The sequence below is a fragment of the Camelina sativa genome, chromosome 11 (genome assembly GCF_000633955.1).
Source record: "Camelina sativa cultivar DH55 chromosome 11, Cs, whole genome shotgun sequence".
NCBI classification, from domain to species: Eukaryota; Viridiplantae; Streptophyta; class Magnoliopsida; order Brassicales; family Brassicaceae; genus Camelina; species Camelina sativa.
Genome location: NC_025695.1, coordinates 19,780,448 through 19,798,148, shown reverse-complemented (window position 1 = coordinate 19,798,148; position 17,701 = coordinate 19,780,448). Strand labels below are relative to the sequence as shown.

General features: G+C 33.3%; 1 long non-coding RNA gene across 2 annotated transcripts; it reads left to right on the top strand.

Moving 5' to 3' along the window:
• On the top strand, window positions 16,202-17,614 carry LOC104723877. 2 transcript variants are annotated; one of them, XR_757442.2, is made up of 5 exons: window positions 16,202-16,351; window positions 16,441-16,549; window positions 16,973-17,034; window positions 17,133-17,205; window positions 17,341-17,614. It is a non-coding gene; the product is annotated as an uncharacterized LOC104723877 (long non-coding RNA). The 2 variants fall into 2 exon arrangements; XR_757443.2 differs by having other exon boundaries at window positions 16,470-16,549; window positions 17,341-17,613.

The window sequence follows — 17,701 nt, the reverse complement described above, 5'->3', positions numbered from 1 at the left end:
AGTTTAGATAAATTTATTTATTAAACAAAGATATGTAAAAAAAAACTATAACAATTTCAACCAAAATTGAATCAGAAGTCGGATTGATAACCATAAGATTAAAAAGTTTTAAAATTTCGAAAATATGTTATTTATATTATGGAAACTGGAAAGTACAGTAGTGATTATGAAAGTATTAATTGCTACAATTATTTCTCATATAACGTGATTTATTATGCTTAAATGTAAGCCATATATTAAATATTTTTGTAACTAAAACAAAACGAAAATTATGGAAATGTGATTAAGTAGGGATACAAATCTTAAAGTTGTTGCTATATTTGTATCCCGATTTATAATACAAAAAAAATCAACTTGAATAATTTGCTAAAAAAATAGCTTTAGTTCTTACTAATTATAATTTCAATTATCAATTGTAACACCCGGACCGCCACCTCGTAATGGGCTCCATGTCCAATCTCAGTCCATTGGCCAACCTTCTTTAATGGGCCTCATGTCCTCTCATTAGGCTTGTGAGCCCATCCATATCCGACGACCGGTTTGCTATGTCCGGGAGGTTTTTAAAGACTTGTTATCGTCCTACAAATCACCACATGATCTTTCCCTATGTTTTGTCCTCACTCGTACAGTTCCGACAGTCACTTCCCGTAAGGTCACCCATCCTGAGACTACTCCCGCTCAAGCACGCTTAACTGTGGAGTTCTCTCAGGCCCATTGACCGAAAAGATAAGTGCACTTTAGTGACATAGGTGGCCAAATTAATTATCTTAAACCTCTCCGCAAGTTTATGAAACCGGGGTGTCACATCAATTTGTGTTGAAATCATATCTGAAATTTTATTTTTAAAATTTACTAGTTATAGTTCCAATTGACAAGTTATAATTCCTTTCATTTTATTTTGAGAATCTTTGAAATTTAATTACCAATCTTCCTAATATATTTTAATATATTCGTTTAGATTTTTTTATTAAAACTAAACTTCTCCAGTACTCTTCATTCATCTATATAAAGAAATATTATTTCAACCCTTGATACACAATATTTAATGTTTTTGCTTTTTGTACAATTGAGTTTTTATAGTTCTTTTAGTTAACATTTTTTTATTCTATTTTATTTTTTATAATCTTTTTTCAACAACTGACCTAATTTTTATATTGTAGACTATGATCAAACATAGTTGGAAAACTATGGGTATTATCAACGCAGTCTCCAAAATACTTTATTAAAAATCAATATATATATATATATATATATATATATCTTATCTTGCTCCTATATTTGATTGAGTTTTTGAGATGTGATTACATGGGAGGTAGACCATATTACCATATTTTAGTCAGTCTACTTCGATTAATTTTATTATGTGATTTTACTTTAAGAATAAAGATAAGAAAACTTTATTATTCATTATCATTTTCATTGTTCTAATGCTGTCATTTTTTTATGACATAAAAATGATAAGTAGAATGGGAGCTATATTTCTGTAATTTAGAAGTTAGTGTTACTTCTTATCATTGTATACTCGAACTTAAATAATATTTTTAAAGTTTAAGATTTTTTATATGTTTCATATTTAAGATTTTTTTATATGTTTTATATTTGTTTCAAAGTTTGTTACTAAAACGCATCATATATATTTACGCTCGATGTATATTTCATGTTTAATGTTTTCTTTTTTCTATATATGCTACTCTTTTTATTCTGATTTACATTTTGAATAATTTGATATCTATGTTCTTTAGTATATATATTTTTGTTTCTTGCAGGATAAATGATTTCGTGTAAGCTATTCCACAAAAATTACAAACTAAATTACAAACTATTCCACAAAAAAAATGAGTATTTTTGAAAATATTTTGAGAGTTTTTGTGAATTATATATATTTTTTACTAACTAGATGTAAATTAAATATTTAAATAGAGAATTAAAATCACAAAATTTAAATATTAGGGAGGTCAGCAGACCCTCCTAACTTTGTACTAGGTCCGTTGTTGTTTATATGGCGAGACGGTTTGGATCGATATTGATAGAATTTTAAAATATTATTAATTTGGTGCTATAACAAGGGTAATTATCATTTTCTATTTTATTAACACCATCCACATTAAAAATAGTATATATATTTAAAATGATTACGTAAAAAACAAATTATTGTGCCATATCCTAGGGGTTAAACACTATGCTTTTCTGGTTTGCTACATAATAAGAAAGGATTTTCTTTGCTTTTATGATTAAACACTTTAACAAGCTGTACGCTAAAGAAGCACTTGATGTAAAAAAAAAAATTCGAATAAATTTTACATTTTATTTAACAAATATATATATATATATATATATATATATGAGAAGTTTTGAAACTATTTTGAGAGTTTTTGAAAATTATTTTTTACTAATAAATGTAATTAATTATTCAAACGGAGACTTTATATATTTCGTGAAGTAACTAGCAACTTTGAAACGGATACTTTCAGAATTTTGGTATTTTTTTTAAACAGTTAGATAATTTTTAAAATTGAAATTATTTTTGGATAATTTCAAGTAAATAAATAAAAATTAAATGTTCAAGAAGAATTCGGGTATTTCGTCTAATTTTTTTTACCTAATCTCTATTAAAATATTGCCTAACGAGTAATTATTTAAAAGAGAACAAATATTAGATTGAAAAATTCTGATGTATATGGTAAGAGAGGAGACCGGACGAGAGGAGAAGGGATGAGAGGAGATGGGACGGGACATGATAAAATGAGACGAGTCTAGAAGAGACCAAATTAGATACATATAGGTTATATACGTGTAATAATCCATGCTCGACATAGCACGAAAACCCTAAAGTTTTACGCGCCGTCCTCGCACTTGCATCGACCGACGCATGCTCGACATAGCACGAAAAACCTAAAGTTTTACGCGCCGTCCTCGCACTTGCATCGACCAACGCACAAAGTGCATCGACCGATGCATTGCCGAGCATCGTTTTCCCCCAAAGCTTCTCGCTGGATCTTCGTTCCTACAACCACATAACTCGATCCCAAGCAACCAGAAAGCTTCCTAATGTCCCAAATAAAAATCTAACAAGCCAAACAACACATAACAAGCAGATCAGAGAAATCTCCAGCTTAGATAAGTCATGGTACTGCACTTACCTTTGCCAAGACAATTCTGAACCTTAAACAAAAAGAAAACACTTCCAGGAAGCTCCTACAACGATCCCAGCTACAGATCTCTACAAGAACAGCTTCCAATATCCCAAAATCTCCAAGAACACTCAAGAACACTTTTCTCTCTTTCTTTTCTCTCAAAAACGGCTAAACTCCCGAATGAGACAAAACACTCGAGTTAAGGGTTTTCCCTAACCCAAAACGCAGCGTTTAACTTAAACTCGTCCATTGAAAACCAACCTTGCATCGGTTGCAGCGTTCAACATTATGGCATGCAGGCTTAAACCGGGATTTCGGTTCGCGGATGTTACAATTCTCCCCCACCAACATAGATTCGTCCTCGAATCTCGAACAACCATCCGCCAAGGACTCCTGTGCGACCATCTCCACGGCCCGCACTCCTCCGACCAATCTACGGAAAGTCACCTCTAGGCGATAGACTCACGCTCCAGGCATTATTTGCTCTCGACTTTTGGACTTTCCTTTACTCTTAGGCCTAAACTTTGAGTTTTTATTGGCTCCTCATCAGGTCTAAGCCTGCATGCCATAATGTTGGGTCCTTATAAGGCCTAAGCCCGCATGCCATAATATATAAAGAAAATCCAATACTCGTCTCTCGGGTTGCCACCCTACAACGCGCCCCCGGATCGTCATCCGAATTCGATATACCAACCATACTCCCAAGCCACAAAGTCTCAGAATATGGCAGTACTAGGAGAACCTAAGTCCCCCAAGAGTCGCGAGCAAACAATTTTGAACACGTCTGAGTCCTATCCCTAATTCGACCCATTATTTGCTTAACTCAAAATTGGTTTCAAAGCCAACTAAAGAAAAACAGAAACGATCTTATTGATATTAGACCAAAAGATGGGCATACAAACATAATCACTTACACGGAAGATAATTATTTTTTTAAAAATCCCTTATATAATAAAACGGAAATACACGACGTTTTTTGTATACTATATAATAAATTTATTTATGATTTTTTGGTTATAAACTTGTGACATAGGTGTATCATAATATACGGGTTAGTCTGATTTCTGGATAGTATGGATTTAGTTAATTATAGTAACATATAAATCAATTATAGGTAACATGTGAAAGATAAGGAAATCTCTCAACCTAATTAAAACAAAATTATGTGATTCTTCTTTCACATTTATTTTATTTATATTTAAATTATTTTAATTTTTTATCTAATATATTTAGTTAATAAAATTTAAGTTTTTTTCTGCATATGATGTAATTTAAATTTTTTAAAACAGACATATATTGCTCAACTGATGAATAAAAAAAAATATACAAAATGTCGTACATCACCTAAGAAAACTAGACAAAGATTCAAAATCATATTAATAAAAAAGAGACCAAAATGATTCTGAATACGAATGAGCAAAAACCTTGATTTATCAGTCATTGAAATTAAAAAAATTTATGCATTTTATTATGGTTCTTTATTTTAAAGAATTTCAACTTTTAATAACTTTAAAAATTCAAATGTATAACTTTTTAAAAATTTTAAAGATTATTAATATTTCAATTATTAAAACATTTATCTTTTTAGAAAATGTTTAAGATATGAATAATATTTAAACTTTATAAGAAGTTCAAATATTATAAGTATTTCAATTTCTAAAATAATAAAATTTATTCAAAAATTTTAAATTTTAATAATATATATGAATTAAAATATCACATGACGGGTTATACGGGAGGACATGTTTGAGTAGATATTAATAGAAACTTAAAATGTCATTAATTTTGTGCTACATGGATAAAATATAATCTCATTATTTTGTTAACAATATGAATATTAGATTAATAGATGTATCTAATTAAATCGATTAATTAATACTGTAACAAAATAATTAATATGCGGTANTCGTACATCACCTAAGAAAACTAGACAAAGATTCAAAATCATATTAATAAAAAAGAGACCAAAATGATTCTGAATACGAATGAGCAAAAACCTTGATTTATCAGTCATTGAAATTAAAAAAATTTATGCATTTTATTATGGTTCTTTATTTTAAAGAATTTCAACTTTTAATAACTTTAAAAATTCAAATGTATAACTTTTTAAAAATTTTAAAGATTATTAATATTTCAATTATTAAAACATTTATCTTTTTAGAAAATGTTTAAGATATGAATAATATTTAAACTTTATAAGAAGTTCAAATATTATAAGTATTTCAATTTCTAAAATAATAAAATTTATTCAAAAATTTTAAATTTTAATAATATATATGAATTAAAATATCACATGACGGGTTATACGGGAGGACATGTTTGAGTAGATATTAATAGAAACTTAAAATGTCATTAATTTTGTGCTACATGGATAAAATATAATCTCATTATTTTGTTAACAATATGAATATTAGATTAATAGATGTATCTAATTAAATCGATTAATTAATACTGTAACAAAATAATTAATATGCGGTATAGTGTAGGTTAAGTCATATAATTAACAGTCAAAATACAATATATAATTTTAAAAACTAAAAAAATCAAATAAAATTAACAAACATAAATCAATATTTTTATCAAATAACTTAAACTGTAGTGTACCGCGGGTCAAAATCTAGATCTTACAAAATAGATGTTATTTACATAAGTTATATTCAACATATGATTTCATGGCATAGTGCTTGAGCAAAACAAAAATAAAAACAAATAAAACAATCATATATATAACACTTTAAATAAAAATTACAAAATAAATAAAATAAATGTTAACTCGTGCTCTAGCACGGGTCTAATTCTAGTAACTTATTATTTCAACATCTACGTATGAAGGGTTTACATAAGCAGTTAATTAGAAAATCTAAAATACAATAAATATATTGGGAACAATATCAGTCAATGATAAGATTAGATCCTCAAAAGTAAAAAACAATATCCTCATAACTCATAAAAAATAAATGCCACAATTGTACACATCTAAATGAAATGGTATAAAGATATAGTGTATAAATAAAAGTGACTGCGAAGCCCTTATATGCCAAATTAAAACGAAATACTACAAAAGAAAAACGAAAAAAAACCAAAAAAAAACAAGAAAGTGTCAACTACACCACAACCCACGCGTTGCGTAGGGAAGCACCTAGTTATAATTAAGATTTAAAAAAATAAGGAAATCTTTCTACCTCATGTAAACATAAATATATGATTCCTTTTCATTTTTATTTGAATTTATATTTAAATTATATTTAAATTATTCTATAATACATTTAGTTTAAAAATTGTGATTTTTTCCTGCATATGATGTAATACAATTTTTTAAAAACGGACATATATTACTCAATTTACGGATACAATATCCCACATCGCCTACGAAAAGTTGGGCAACAGTTCATAGTCATGCTATAAAAGAGACCAAAATTATTCATAATACAAAAACTTGATTTATCAGGCATTCAAACTTAAAAAAACTTTTATTTGGTTTATTCCGGTTCTTTATTAAAGATTTTCAAAAATATTAAAAATATTTATATTTTTTAGAAAGTTAAACTTTATAAAATGTTAAAAATATTAATAATATTTAAACATTTATGAAGTTTCAAATTTATCAAGTTAAAATATTATAAATATTTCAATTTTAAAAAAAGTTAGAAAACCATTAAAATATTAATAATATATTTAAACTTTTACGAAACTTCAAATATGAGAAATACTCAACCGTTTTAAGAATTCTAAGTATTAAAAATATTTAAATTTTATAAGAAGCGCCAATATTATAAAATGTAAATGGTTACAATCTTAAGAAATAACATATCAACTCAAGCTAGTATTTATAATACAAAACAATAAATATTAAAAATTAAGATTATATAGAGCGAGTTAAAATATCTCGTGAAAGAGTTATATAGCAGGACGGGTTTGTCGATTTTTATTTAAATTTAAAATATTATTAACTTGGTGTTACACGTGTAAAACATCATTTAATTATTTTGTTAACACTATCGGTATCAGAGAGTAGACAAAACTAATTAAATTGATTAATAAATATTATGTAAAAGAAATTATATTGCGGTATTATATGGTTTAAACTTTAAACCATAAAATTAACAATTATTATATAATTATAACATATTTAACCAACAAATATAATTTATAATTTAAATGTTTTAGTTATAAATAATTTGTTCCGCGGTGTACCGTGGGTCCTAATCTAGTTTTATTATATTTGGAAAACGGTTACGGTTAATCGACGGTTTTTATACAGTTACGGTTAATCAACGGTTGCGGTTAATAATTTGTGTAACTTAACTAATATGATTTTACGGTTACGGTTATGGTCCTGTTACGGTTATAAAAAAGGTCCTGTTACGATCCGAAATACAGTTACGGATTAATTTTGGTCATACTTAGTTCTACTCTACAACTTCTAAATTATCATTTAATTTGATAACATTTTTTATATGTACTTCTAATTAGTAATTACTTTCTAACTTGACATTTCGATCAGATAAATTTTGAATTAACAAACAATCCTAAGATTCTCTACGGTTCTGGCATGTTTTCATTCTTAGTTATAATATCGCTTTGAGAACAGGATTAGATTGCATGAATTTGAGTAAATATGTGAATAAACCGCCGATATTAATTCACCCATAGCTCTCTGTACAAAATCCATAATCGCATGATTTCAGTGGCTGTGCGTAGATATTGAAATTCGCTTTCTATTGGTATATCGCACGCCTGATTTCGTTAAGTATAGAGAGAGTTATAGGGGCCGAAAGTTTTTGTGTGCATGGATGTTTAATATATGCATGAGGAAGATGATGAACAGTAATCGCTACGTGGCAGATTCTAATTTGTTTAAAATACATATATTGTTTATTCAATAAAATGAGTTTGGTATGTCCAAATTTAAAATTTAAAATTTCTCTAGGTTTGTCGTGAAGAGGAGATTAAGAAACTGAGATTGTTTTTGTCAAATTGTTATTTTGAAAAATCGAATATATTTTTTAGCATTTTTTATTTGTTAATTCATGTTAGAAAATACTTTAATTAAGTGGGAGTTCTGGTTGTGTTTAGAACTGAAATTTTGCATGATATAAGTTAATTTGTTGAGACAAGATTGTAATACGGGTGATGATTGGGAACATAGTGAACTCTCGATCTTGTATTATAAATTAAGTTACACTAGATTGATTTATGTTTATGGCAAAATGTGTGTTGTGTGTGAATAAATATGCAAACAGATTAATGTCTTTGAATATTCCAACAGACATGGCTTGTAAGAATATTATTGCGGAGCTCAATAGAGGAGACAAACTGGATGGTGACAATTATGATATTTGGTATTGCAAAGTCCAGTATGTCCTTGAAGAGCAAGAGGTGAAAGAGACTCTTTTCCATCTCATGGAAGAGCCTGAGCAGGGTACTACCGCTCAACACAGAAGAGATCAAGAGGCATATGTTGTCTGGAAAAGAAAGAATAGCATCGCTCGCATTACATTGCTGAGTTGCATGCAAGATGATCTTATGTGTGAGTTTGAAGAGTATGAAACTGCTAAAGGCATGTGGGAGGCTTTGAAAGAAAAGTTTGGTGCCACTTCAGCCACTAAACTTAGGAGACTTAATCAGAGGTTTAATGACTACAAGGAGCGCCCAAATCATTCAATGAGGCAGCATCTTAGAGTCATGGCAACCGTGATTAGAAAGCTCAAAAGTGCTGGTCAAATTATATCTGATGAACAGCAAATCCAAGCGGTTCTCCACTCGTTGCCTGAAAGTTGGGACCATATGAAGGTTCAAATGACGCATAATGTTAATGTGAAATCCTTCGAGGACATATCACGTCATCTTGAGTTAGAGGATGAACGCCTAGAGGCTGCTAAACCTTTCAATGAGGCCAATGTTGCGAGTTCAAGCTCAGGCTTGAAACGCAAGAGAGGTAACAAGGGAAACAAGGATCCCTATCAACCTGAACTTAAGAAGCAGAAAAAATATGCCAAGCGTGGAAGCAAAAAGGATATGACAAAAATAAAATGCTACAACTGTAGCTCCATGGGTCACTTTGCTCGTGAATGCACTGAGGCAAAGAAAGTATTATCCTTGAATTCTACTTGCAAATATGCTTTTGTTTCTAGTTGTGTAATGCTTACAGAATCTCATCCTTTGTGGATTGTAGACTCAGGAGCAACAGACCACGTAACTAGGAATCGAGATGCGTATGTTGAGTACCGGCGGATACGTAAAGGTTCAAGATAGTTGTATGTAGGAAATAACTCCAAGGTTGCAGTACTGGGTATTGGCACTTGTCAGCTACACATGAGTGGCGGAAGAACACTTATCTTACATGATGTCTTGCATGCTCCTGAAATCCGTCGGGACCTTGTCTCTGTTTTAGCTTTACTTAGGATTTGGTTTGAATTTCCATGACATGTGTTTAAAAATTACTTTAGGGTCTGTGTACTACGGTTTTGGTTATGCTTGTGATGGTATTATTGTACTTGATTGTACTACAAATATTACTACTAGTAATGTTGATCAACGTTTTTCGTATGTCACAAGTTCTACAAATGTTGAAACAAATGTGTGGCATTCTAGACTTGGTCATATTGGTGTTGATCGAATGAATAGATTGGCTAGAGAAGGCCTTCTTGGCTCTCTCACCCGAGTTGATCTTGACACATGTGAAGCATGTTTAGCTGTAAAGGCAATAAGGAAACCATTTGGAAAAGCAACTAGAGCTGAATTTCCATTACAATTAATTCATTCAGACATTTGTGGTCCGATGAATGTGAGGGCGAGGCATGGAGCCTCATATTTCATCACATTTATAGATGACTTCACTCGATTTGGGTATGTGTACCTGATTTCTAATAAGTCAGAAGCACTAAAGTGCTTTAGACGTTATATCACTTTGGTCGAAAATCAGTTGGAGAGGACGATCAAGTCTTTAAGAACAGATCGAGGTCGCGAATATCTATCTGAACAATTCAAAGAATTGTGTGATGAAAAAGGCATTGCCAGACAATTGACTACCCCATATACACCACAACAAAATGGTGTAGCGGAAAAAAGAAATCGAACGCTTCTAGACATGGTTAGGTCTATGATGGCGCAAGCTAACCTTCCAATTTCATATTGGGGTGATTCATTAATGACTGCTGCCTATGTACTTAACTGTGTGCTCTCTAAGACTGTTACTTCTACTCCTTATCAGTTATGGAAGGGAAGAAAACCTGACCTAATGCATCTAAGACCTTGGAGTTCTACAACATTTGTTCGCGATACTTCTCATCCTCATGGAAAATTGGGTCCTAGAGGAAAGAAGTGTATCTTTATATGATATTATGAGCACTCTAAGGGTTATGTGCTTATCGGCAAACACTTAGATGGAGGTATAACAAAAATCGAATCACGAGATGTTACATTCTTGGAAAATGATTTTCCTCAAAGGGGAGAGATTGATAAGGTGTTTCATCTTCAAGAGATGGTTGACCCGACTAATGTTACTCCTATTAACCAATCTGTGGAAGTTGGTGAAAGTTCACAAGAACTATTTCAACTTAGTGGGAGAGATACATTGGTTAGTGATTCTCATAGGAATGAATCACAAGAGTCAGAGGTGCATCGAAGTATACGTGGAAACATTCCTCGACGTCGTTTTGAGATCGAAGGGGAAGCTTTCATGGTTGCTCTGCATGATGACTTAGAGCCTCGAACTGTTTATGAGGCTCTCTCTTGCCCAAAATCGGATGAATGGAATGTTGTAATAGGAGAAGAACTAGAATCTATGAAGGTAAACCAAGTATGGGACTTGGTTGATCTTCCGCCGGAACGTCGAACGATCGGAATCAAGTGGATTTTTAAGATCAAACGAAAGGCGGATGGATCCATAGATAGGTATAAGGCTCGCTTGGTGGCGAAAGGATATATCCAAAAAGAAAGTATAGATTATGAGGAAACGTTTTCACCAGTGGTGAGGTTTGCCTCAATTCGCCTTATTCTAGCCTTAGTCGTCGGATTAGATTTAGAATTACATCAAATGGACGTTAAGATTGCGTTTCTTAATGGGGAACTAGAAGAAGAAATCTACATGGAACAACCAGTTGGTTTTGTTGTACAAGGCCAAGAGCGCAAAGTTTGCAAGCTCAAACGTTCAATATATGGCCTAAAACAATCTTCTAAGTAATGGTATTTTCGCTTTCATCGAGCTATTACCTCTTATGATTTTACGATGATTAGTGAAGACCATTGTGTCTATGTCAAGAGCACTGGACAATCTTTTGTAATTCTATCTCTATATGTCGATGACATATTGTTGGCTGGAAATGATATGAAGTTTCTCATGACTATTAAGAAATGGTTATCATCTCATTTCGAGATGAAGGATATGGGGGAAGCAGATTATGTTCTTGGTGTTAAGATATATCGAGACCGATCAAGGAATTTATTAGCTCTTTCACAAGAGTCATATAGTCGTACAATCCTTGAAAGGTTTAAGATGCTTGATAGTAAACCCCATTGACACTCCAATTGCGAAAGGTGAAAGCCTAAACCTTGATATGTGCCCTAAGACCCTTGAAGAGAAACAAGAGATGGAAAAAGTCCCATACTCTAGTGTTGTGGGCAGCTTGATGTATGCTATGATGTGCACCTGGATGGATATTTGTTATGCCGTTGGCTTGGTAAGTCGTTACCAGTCAAACCCCGGGAAGAAACATTGGATGGCAGTGAAGAGAATTCTTAGATACTTCAAAGGAACAATAGACTATTCCTTGTGTTATCAAGGATATGCTTTCTTGCTTAATAATGGTGCTATCACTTGGAGTAGCAAGAAACAATCTTTTACAGCTCTATCCACGATGGAAGCTGAGTTCATTGCATGTTCAGCATCAGTCCAAGAAGCTGTATGGCTAAGAAGATTCTTAGAAAGCTTACAGATCACTCTAGAGGCTTCGTGCCCTGTGACTATTCATTGTGATAGTCAAGGGTGTATTGCTTTCTTGAAAGATCATAAGTATCATGGAAGGACAAAGCACATTGCAATCAAAAAGAATTTCGTGAGAGACATTGTGGCAAATAAGGAGGTGGTCATTAAGTACATATCTACGCATAGGATGGTAGCTGAACCATTTACCAAACCCATCTCAAGAGATGTTTATCTTGCTCATGTTTGAGCTTTAGGTCTGCGTAGAATTTGATTTGTGTACTTATGAGAATTTGTCATTTGACGTTGTATCTGTATTGGATGTTACATATATATTTAATAATATTTCTTTTGATATCATTTACATCGGTGAATTTTTTTTTTGTGTTTGCATATTACACACAAATATTAAGAAGTGTCACCAAGTAAGAGATTGGTTCACTCACATGAACAATCGCCTCAGATTTCTTTGTGAGATGTTGAGATGAGACATGACCAGCTTGGCGCTAGTGGGAGCTTGCCTTTGTAAGGCTAGTTAATGTTGCCTTGATAAAGAGTCAAGATGAGATATGCTTATTAAGATATCAATCATGATTGACCCAAAGTCATGAATACTTGGAAGAGCAGGATAAGTACATAATCAGGCGCTAGACAGCGAGCTGATAATAGCTTGATCCACATAGTAGTATTTGGTTTAACCAATTGACATATAATTTTGAAAAGAGTTAACTACTATGACATGTGAGTCATACCACATGTGCTAGTCCGACAATATAGGAAGCGAATGATTTTTTTTTTAATCACTATCATCTGCAATGTGAGTTCCTATAAACCATACCATGGTTTCAAGAGTTACCCTTGAACCTTCGTCTATGTTCTGAAGGGATAAGCTGATGTTCACTACTTTAGTATGTTTATCCAATGGTGATGGAATAATTATCCTTATGGGACATGCTAGGAAAGCGGTTAGTTTGGAACGGATATACATGAGTACGGAAGGGAAGAACTATTTGATTTTTCATTGACATATGTGTTTGCTGGCCAGCCACTATATCGCTCAATTGGAGTTTGAATATAGTGAACACATGATGTGAAATGTCTAACATATGCTATAGGGATAAGATATGTTAAGGTTGATGTAAAAGATAAATGAATTTGGGGGACAGCAAGACATGCTGAAATGCAATTATTTTCTTTAGGATTGTAGCAGTTATGTATTCCTAACAGGTGCATAGTTTAGCTCCCAAGTTCAGGTGTACTCGCAGGGTCGCACGGTTCATTTGTTGTATGATTTCCATGTTTCGATTCTCTAGCTAAACTCTAAGATTTCTCTAGTATTAATTATGCTCTCTATCATGTGCAAGTGGGAGATGTTGGTTTGTGGTCGGTTTGCGCCCATGATTTGGCAGCATACCGAACCGGTTTAATTGAACCGGTATAATTGAGAAGTTGTTTCTCATAAAGATGCGAAACTTGTTTGTGACTGTTTGTGAAGTCTGTTCGTGAAGTCTCTTGCTTTACTATAAAAGTAAGATCGCACAGAGACATAAAACAACTTGGACAACACTTATGTCCATTGACATAGAAAGAGAGAGAGTAAAACCGTTCTTGAGAGAGAAAGCTTCGAGAGATCAACGAAGAGAGCACTTGAACGGTGGTTGGTGGTTGATTTCCATCTGTGATTCCAATCCCGATCTCTGCATCAATTCTCAGACGATTCATGCCATATTCGTCACTGAACCGGTGAAGGTACGTTTCCGGTTTCACGCTTCCGCATAGTAGTTCAACAGTTACAATATTAGATCACTAAGTAAACAGTTCTAACTATTATTTTGACGGCTTCAAAGAAAAAAAGAAACATTATATTTCTATCAATTAGACCGGTTTTGGTAAATGAATGAACTACGTACCTAAATCGGAAGCCGATGACGACAAGGAGAATGATACCCATTGAGGCAGAAAACGAGACCAAATTGCTGATAACCATCCCACGATATAAGAAACGTTTTGAAGGATTGTGCTCTAGTATCAAAGTTCCGGCCATTCTCTTACAAGTTTTGTTTTTAATGGCTGGAAGGGAACAATTGTCACTCTGCCAAACGCCACCAGGAGGGTTAACCATTACCCCAAAGCTCATTGAAGCTATGACAGTTGCTGCAACCACAAGGTTTCCTCTTGTCTTTTCAAGCCAGTCGCCTTGGTGGTTAAGGTGCCGTACAAGCCATGCAGATGAATCTTGGTATGGATACTCGTCTCTAGTGTTTACCTCCATGATTGGAAAATAATGATGGATACAAAAAATTTGCGTTTCTTATAATTTATAGTTTTGATTGAGATTATTTCTTGCCTTTGTTTGGGAACATTAATTAGAGTTTGAAAAACTCTTCAGATCAAAAATATTGGACATCTCATGTTATTGTTTGGGAACATTAATTAGACACGCACATGGTAATCTGGTTTTTTCTTTGGGTATTACTGCATATGTATAGACTTTTTCTTTTTGTTAAAACTCGAACCCCCGTTCGCTCTAGCTGCCTCAAGTTTCTTCTCTCGATCTGACCTCTCCGGCCACCGACACTTCTCGTCGGAGTCGTGAGAGGGTCGTCCCTTGTCGGCTTTCATCAAGTCTAGCTGATTATGAGTCTTTCCCAGCCTTTTACCGGGGATAGTTTCAAAGGTTTCGGAACAGCTTCAAGCTCGGATCTTCTCCGGTTTCGGCGACATCCCCCCTGAGCGTCGTCTCCTATTGGTTCGTGATGGTCAACCGCGATTTTCCCTGTCTCGTTGATGGCTTTATTGAGCGAAATTTCAGATCTGGTTCTCCTTGGCCTTGGTTGTTTACGGTGATGGACGGGTCGTTGGTTTCTACTGCAGTCGAGATGTTTTTGCCTCCTCTCCGGTAACATCTGGCCTTTGTATTCTTCTGTCCTCCTAGTGCTGCCCTAGGTCTCTTTGTTTAGAAAATATTTAGGTTTAACCTTGGCTACATTCTCATCAAGTCAAGCTCGTTTGGTATATCCCCAGTTTGCTTGGTGATGGCTCTAGTTATCCTTGTTGATTCTGTTCTTGGTCATTTATTTTCGGTTGTTGATATGTATGGGGTTTTGAATCTAGAATTTTGCTCTACCTCTTCTTAGAGTCCACTTGCTGTTTTGAAGTTAGTTTTAGCTATAGGTTCGTTCTTGGTGTGAGTCATTTGGATGGTATTTTGTTGCTGAGTCACCTACTAGCTTTCTCCGAGTTTCCTTTTGGAAAATTTAGAGTTAGGTTTTAGTCGAAGCAGTGGAATCGTTCTCTAATTCTTCTCTTGCGAGGACGTCGTCAGCTTTAAGTCTGTAGGTGGCTGAAGTTGGTTCGACGAGTGTCCGCGTGTAAGAATAGCTGATCTTGCATGGCCTGTCTCCAGTCGATTTTAAGGCTTTGGCCTTGTCCCTAGTGTTTTTAGTTCTCTCTAATCGGCTGTTGAGGTGTGCTTGAAGTTGTATTTGTGTCTCTGGTCGTGTCGGGCTCCTGCTTCTTCTCTGTCGTTTTGCTTGATGGTTGTCTTCGGTGTGAGGTTCTGGTCTTCTAGTGCTCTCGTCTTTTACAGGTTTTATAGGGGAGCTTTGTTGGAATCTCTCATGCCTTTGTTCAATATAGAACTTAGTACCTTTTCTTCTTCATGTATCATTGTTTGTTTGTAATCTAGTTCCCTTTCTTTTGGGGTTGTGTTTCCCTCTTGTGGGTTAATGACTCTGGGGACATTCTTGTAGTCCGCCGGCATATGTTGCTCTCTTTGAGTTTTGTATTTTCCTTGTTGTAATTTACTTTGGTGAGAAACCAAGCTTATCAATAAAATTTCAGATGACGAAAAAAAAAATATTTACGATCTTACAGAGGAAATTTAGAATTGTTTTCATGAATTTGATTATATATCACCGTTAGAATAATTAATATATCAGTATTTTTAATTATGTTTAATATTTTTTAGGGTTTTACAAGTTTTTCTCATCAATACAATAAAACTACAATGTTTCTCACCATAGCATGACATTAAAGCAGGTATTAACATCTCAGTAAAAAAATTTACCCAATCAAATGATAACATTAATACATGTCTGCTGATTTATTCTTATGTGGACAAAACAAAAGGAAAATAGTTAGGGAGCGTTTAAATCGATGCTTGATTTTTCTTTCTTTCTAATTAGATTTCTACTTTTCATTTTGGAGATTAAGGAAATTTCACGAAGCAATCTCAGATTTGTGCATCGTAGGAAGAGATGCTTCAATGTATATTTCTCCTCTCCGATTCTGGGTAAGTGAATCTTCAAATATTTCTTTCTGGATTCAGTTCGACTTTGATTGATCAGTCTAAAATTTAATTCATCTGGTTTGTGTTCACAGAGAGTTAATGATAGAGAAGCATTTTACAGGTCATCGCGTTGATGGATCCATATGTGCTTGGTTCTAGGATCAATCTATTAGTCAAGGGCCTCAAGGCTATCCCTTTAAGGTAGTTTTATACTAAAGTTCCCTTTTTTTTTGAGTTCATTGATTCTTGGGTTTGTTTGATGACTGTAACTCATGAGTCATCTTTTAGTTCTTGATTGTACTGTCTTAGTGTGAATGTTTAATACGTCAATGTCTTAGTGTTAGTGTGAATTTCTTAGTATGAGTTTAATCTTTTAGCTCATGGGTCATGTTTTAGGAGGGGCAAATTCTCTTGGAACCCCAGTTTTTGTTAACTTGAATATTTGAGGTTTATAAGAACTGTGTTTATCTTAAAGTGAACCTCTTTCTTAGTTTTATCTGTTTAAATATTTGGAGATGTCTAAAATATAAGTATCATCTTCAATATCATCCTTAAAGAAGTTTAAGACTGATGTCGATAACCTTCACTCTCCTTTAAATTTGTGCTGTTTTGTCTGTTTTACAGGTTTATATATATATGCTCGTGGCAGATTTTCGTTGTGTCCATTAATGCCTCATGATTGACATGTATGACATTTTTTTTAATTCTCTTGCTTCATCTTGAATCTTTGATTATATAATTAAGAGGTTTGTTGTGGTTAAGTCCTCATATGGTCTTGTGGCAGTGGTCTCATTTTTCACTCGCAATCGCTTGTTGCTTTTGAGATCCTCTTTGTTTACATCTTGAAGATAAATATGGTAATTATCAATAACTTCTAATCATTAATCAAGAAATATATGATTGGTTGATTTATTATAGTTTTGGTTGTGCTCTTTTGTTTGCACTTGTTGACTAAAAGATTGTCTTCCTACCATTGTTTGCATTTGAGGTAGCAATTTTGATAGACGTTGTCAGCTATTCCATTCAATGCCTCAGGAAAGGGCCGAAAGGCCAACATGTACAACCTACTCAACTTCTGGTTCCTTTGAAGTTAGCTGCAGTTATCTTTCTCTTACGACATGTATGGCTGCAATATCCTATCATTCTTTTATCTTAATCTCTCTCATCAATACGTTTAAGTGTCATTCATTTATGTGACCCTATATGATTAGTCTATGTGTAAAGACATGGTCCAAGAAATCAGAATTTAGTGGTAGTGTATGCTATCTAAATGAATTTGTATCGGATGTTTGATTTCTTTTTCTGAATTTAAGTTGCATATTTGGATTTGGTCTTTTTTTTTTTTTTTTTTTT